We start from the raw sequence: 6154 nt of genomic DNA, 5'->3' as shown, positions 1-6154 counted from the left end.
ATGTGCTAGTTCGAAGAGCAAAAGTGTTTTCACTGATAAAAAATATTATTTCTAAGAGAAATTTGTGTGTGTTCAGTAAAAGTATGTTAGTATTAAGGTAAAATATCATTACTTTGATGAGAATGTTTGTTAGTGTTAAGCAAAACTAGCTACTTCTGACAGAAAAGTTGTTATCACAATCAAAAAGTGTTACTTCTACGAACAAATTCGGTATCTTTGACAGAAAATTTGCTAGTTCGCACAGAAAAGTGTTATCACTGATTAAAAATATTACTTCTAAGAGGAATTTGTGTGTGTTCAGTAAAAGTATGTTAGTATTAAGTTGAAATATCGTCACTATGTTGAGAACGTTTGTTAGTATTAAGCAAAACTTGCTACTTCTGACAGAAAAGCTGTTATGACAATAAAAAAATGTTACTTCTATGAAAAAATTTGGTATCTTTGACAGAAAATTTGCTAGTTCAAACAGAAAAAGTGTTATCACTGATGAAAAATATTATTTCTCAGAGAAATTTGTGTGTGTTAAGTAAAAGTATTTTAGTATTAAAATAAAATGTCGTTACTGTGATGAGAAGGTTTCTTAGTGTTAAGCAGAACTTGCTGCTTCTGACAGAAAAGTTGCTATCACAATCAAAAAATGTTAATTCTAAGAAAAAATTTGATATCTTTGACAGAAAACTTGCTAGTTCAAACAGAAAAAGTGTTATCACTGACGAAAAATATTATTTCTAAGAGAAATTTGTGTGTGTTCAGTAAAAGTATGTTAGTATTAAAATAAAATGTCGTTACTTTGATGAGAATGTTTGTTAGTTTTAAGCAAAACTTGCTACTTCCGACAGAAAAGTTGTTATCACAATAAAAAAATGTTACTTCTAAGAAAAAATTTGATATCTTTGACAGAAAACTTGCTAGTTCAAACAGAAAAAGTGTTATCACTGATGAAAAATATTATTTCTAAGAGAAATTTGTGTGTGTTCAGTAAAAGTATGTTAGTATTATGGTAAAATATCGTTACTTTGATGAGAATGTTTGTTAGTGTTAAGCAAAACTTGCTACTTCTGACAGAAAAGTTGTTATCACAATCAAAAAATTTTACTTCTACGAAAAAAAATTGGTATCTTTGGTAGAAAACTTGCTAGTTCGAACAGAAAAAGTTTTATCACTGATGAAAAATATTATTTCTAGGAGAACTTTGTGTGTGTTCAGTAAAAGTATGTTAGTATTAAGGTAAAATTTCGTTACTTTGATGAGAATGTTTGTTAGTGTTAAGCTTGCTATTTCTCACAGAAAAGTTGTTATCACAATCAAAAAATGTTACTTCTAAGAAAAAATTTGATATCTTTGACAGAAAACTTGCTAGTTCAAACAGAAAAAGTGTTATCACTGATGAAAAATATTATTTCTAAGAGAAATTTGTGTGTTCAGTAAAAGTATGTTAGTATTACGGTAAAATGTCGTTACAATGATGAGAATGTTTGTTAGTGTTAAGCAAAACTTGCTACTTCTGACAGAAAAGTTATCACAATAAAAAAATGTTACTTCTACGAAAAAATTTGGTATCTTTGATAGCAAACTTGCTGGTTCGAACAGAAAAAGTGTTATCACTGATGAAAAATATTATTTGAAATATTATTGAAATGCCTTTTGAAAAGTATTTCTTGGTGTTGAGGTATCCAAAAAGCTGTAAAGTAAAGTTGTGGGTGAAAAGGATGGGTACTTCAAGTTGGAAAATGGGTTTAGAAGGCACATAAAGAAAGGAACTTGCTCTGAAATGTCTTTTGAAAGGTATTTCTTGGTGTTGTGGTATCCAAAAAGTTGTAAAATAAAGTTGTGGGTGAAAAGGATGGGTACTTCAAGTTGGAAAATGGGTTTAGAAGGGACATTAAGAAAGGAACTTGCTCTGAAATTTCTTTTGAAAGGTATTTCTTGGTGTTGTGGTATCCAAAAAGCTGTAAAGTATAGTTGTGGGTGAAAAGGATGGATGCTTCAACTTGTAAAATGGGTTTAGGAGGGACATTAAGAAAGGAACTTGCTCTGAAATACATTTTGAAAAGTATTTCTTGGTGTTGTGGTATCCAAAAAGCTGTAAAGTAAAGTTGTGGGTGAAAAGGATGGCTACTTCAAGTTGGAAAATGGGTTTAGAAGGGACATCAAGAAAAGAATTTGTTCTGAAATGCCCTTTGAAAAGTATTTCTTGGTGTTGAGGTATCCAAAAAGTCGTAAAGTAAAGTTGTGGGTGAAAGGGATGCGTAATTTAAATTGTAAAATTGGCTTAAGAAGAAAATTACGTAAAGAACTTGTTCTGGAAAGATATAATAAAGCCTTTTGAAAAGTATTGCTTGATGTTGGGGTATTCGAAAAGCCTTATAGTAAAGTTGTGGGGGAAAAGATGAGTACTTCAACTTGTAAAATTGGTTTAGGAAGGACATTAAGAAAAAAACTTGTTCTGAAAAAATATAATAAAGCCTTTTGAAATTTGGGGACCCATCTGTGTCTCAAATGCACAAAAAGTATTAACAAAATGGGGATGGGGCCCTTTGGGAACCCAGGAGGACCTTTGGGGGTCCAGGGTTCCTTTGGGGGCCGGGTGGTCCTTTGGGGCGCTGGGGGGCCCTTCGGAGGACGGGGGGACCCTTTGGGAGCCCGGGGGACCCTTTGGGAGCCGGGGGGACCCTTTGAGCGCCCGGGGGACCCTTTGGGGGCGGGGGGCTTCCTTCGGGGTTGGGGTAGGGGACCTCACGACACTCTTCAAATACAACTTGTGTATTATAACGACCACACTCAAAACCTCTTCTAAAACATCTTCTTTTTTTTCTTTTTTTTTAATTCCCACCTCCTCTCCTCTCGGTGACTTTCAAAATTTCTTTAACAATATCTCATAATTTATTTAATGTCACCTACTCTTTTCTTAAAAAAAACTAAAACATCTTCTAAAATCATCTTTTAAAATGTCTCTAACTGTTTCGCCGATATAATTCCCTAAAATGTCTAAAACAGTTTCGCTCAAATAATCCCTAAACGTAATTTCAGCGTGTTCCTTTTGTTTTTGACACCCCTGCGCTGTCACATTTCAAATTACTAAGAAACCCTTTTCCCGCGTTAATCTCTTCATCTCTAAGATCAAAACATTCGCCGGAGTTTCTTGGAGAAGTGTTTCCAGGGCGAAGTTTATTAATATCTTTGGAGTTCGACCAGTAGAATTGTTTCCATGGCGAAGTTTTTTAATGGCTGACAGATGATGTCATGGTTGATTGATTTGTCGAGAAAGGGGAATTAATTTGTTGTTTCTAAGGGGAATTATTGACTCACGAAAGGGGAATTGAGGTCATTGCGTGATCCTGTTTCCTATTCTTGGATCTTAACATTCGCCCCGAGTGTGCACTTGACCAAAACAACAACAACAAATCAATTGATCTTGAACGAAGTGTCATTGAACCTGTTCCCGTTAGACTCAATAATCCAGAAAACATCCATCAAAGTGAGAAAATCCTGCTTATTCTTTCTCACTGACAAAAACCATAAAACAGACATAAATTGATGTTGAAATCCATGAAAAACATCAAATAAATTGACTAGCACTAATAACCGTCCAAGAAACATCCATAAAAGTGAGAAAATTCCTGTTTTTTCAAGTGAGAAAAATCCTTTTTTTTCATTCTCAGTGAGAAAATCATAAAGACATGCATTTTAGTTGGAAATTTTATCCAACGTAAAGTGCACCCAACCCTTGTCAAATTGCCTCCAGACAGTTCCATTTTCGCTGAGAATCCACCCTCTATAAAATTGCTTGCGGACGATTCAGCCTTTAAAAAATCTCCTTGGCATTCTTTCATTTGAATAAGACTGTATCTCTAATCGGTTTCTCGATCCCTCCAGAAAAGCCCCCTTCCGTGAAAATTGTTTTCCAGAAAACGAAACACGCAGAAAAAAGTCTCTGGATAATTCCCCCGGAATATCTCTACATGAAAAATTTGGCAAAAAGAATGTAAGACAATAAAAAAGAATTTCGTCTATACGAAATTCTTCCGTATTTCATACGAAATCGGGATCGAGAAACCGATTAGAGATACAGTCTTATTCAAATGAAAGAATGCCAAGGAGATTTTTTTAAGGCTGAATCGTCCGCAAGCAATTCAAAATGTCCGCAAGTAAATGTCTAGATTATGGGCTATTGAGAAGGAAACATACTAAGAAAACAATTCTAACTTCACAATATGCAAAATAATTGTAGGATAGCTAACACATTTTGCATGCAGCTCCGCTATACTTTACCTCCAATTCCTTGATTGCAAATATGTAGCCGAAATTAGATATTTCCCATGTATTCACCCAATGCGTCTCTTGTTTCAACCCGTGTACCTTTAAACTTGTAAAATGAATCATTTGTGACAAAACGAGAACTGGAAAAAAAGACAGACAAGTGGCAGAATGCATTGGAAATAGCCAATATAATTCGAGCTCTATATTTGCAAAATGTTTAGGAAGGGGTTGGGAGTAAAGTATAGCGGGATGGGGCTGGGAGTAAAAGCATAGCAGGTAGGGTTATTAGGGGGACGGGGTTTGGGAGTAAAGTATAGCGGGGATGCCTGCAAAATATGTTAGCTGCAATTCTTTTGCATATTAAGAAGTAAGAATCGTTTTCTTACTTCGAAGTAAGAAATGTTTCCTTCTCAATCAAGAACTTACCAAACAATTTTCTTTAAAATCTAGGGAACAGGGATAAAAAATCTGGAGGGTAGGAATAAAAAATTATTTGGAATTTACTGTGATATTTTTTTGGTTGTCAGGTTACATTCCAATTTTTTGTGTTTATCGCTACTCCGCAGCTGTAGCCTAGGCCTATGTCTAAGAATTTGTTGGTCTTGAGCAGGGGAGGGGGATGTATAGTGAAATAAGGGTACTCTTTTACTAAACGGACTCTTTTATATAGTGCTAGTTTGGTTACTGCTAATGAAATAAAATAAAGTTCGCAAGCTCGAGTAGCTACGTCTTGTGTTTCAAAGGGAATGATGTTTCGTTGATGACGTTTGCTGACGACTTGCTTAATCTGAACAGGTCCGCTGATCGACTATCAAAGAATTTTGATGCGTTGAATTGGTACAATAATATAGGTTTGTCGCTTAATGCGTCCAAATCTGCCGTCTTATTTTTCAATGCGGAGCGATGCGAAGAAGAAATCCCTTTGGACGATTCAGTTGTGAAACCATCTGAGAATATTACATGCCTTGGTTTACCAATCGCTTGAAGCCTCCCTCCACCGGGACACTGCTTGTACGCCACGCAGATGGGAAAATCTGGATTGCGTACGGGTCAATTATTGGTAACAGACATCGGCTCTGCCGTAAATATCTTGCGTCGCTGTATTATGCCATTGTCCTTTCACATGTATTGTATGTAGCACCTTATTGGAAATATATGTCATCCGCTCAGTGTGCAAAAGTAAGAGTTCTGTTTTTCAATTCGCGAAGTTCCTTCTGAGACTTCCACCACGGACGAGTAACTCCTATATCATGCCTAAGTATGGTGTATCCGATTCAACAGTCTGTATTAACCGTTTCGCCAAGAATTTTCTGAAAAACGCTAAGGGAAGAGTGAACCCATGGGTAGCCATCCTGTGCCAGTAGTTTTGCTAATGTATATCATGTGTAAATACGTTTGGTGATGTTCCGTAGTGTGAATTTTGTTTTCTTTCTCTTTTGTTATACTCCGTTTTAGTTCCAGTTGAGTTTTCGGGCAGTAAAATTGCTTACTTACTTACTTACTATCTTTTTAAGTCTCGATATTTTTTCGGGAAAATTGGTATCTTGGGATATTCTCGCATAAGAAAACGACCTAGATAGGTCATAACTATGAGAAAATTTGTTAAGAGCCTTAATTTTGGGAAAAAATATTTATGTGAATGACGTCACTCACACTTGTCGCACGTATATGGAAAAATTGAAGATTTTCATGCATGGAAAAGTTTACATTAAATTTCTTAAATAGCAAAAAACTGGTAATCGCAAAAATATCTATATATTTTCATGTATGGAGAAGTATGCCAAAATAAGGCATTTTTAATGAATATATTCGAAAAAAAGACACTCAAAATATATCTCATGTCAATTCCTTTTTATTACAGGGCTGAAGTTTCTACCACTCAATTGAGAAAACA

This window comes from Artemia sp. Qi Xiang Cuo, chromosome 21 (genome assembly GCF_049724085.1).
Source record: "Artemia sp. Qi Xiang Cuo chromosome 21, ASM4972408v1, whole genome shotgun sequence".
NCBI classification, from domain to species: domain Eukaryota; kingdom Metazoa; phylum Arthropoda; class Branchiopoda; order Anostraca; family Artemiidae; genus Artemia; species Artemia sp. Qi Xiang Cuo.
This window is presented reverse-complemented; position numbering follows the sequence as displayed.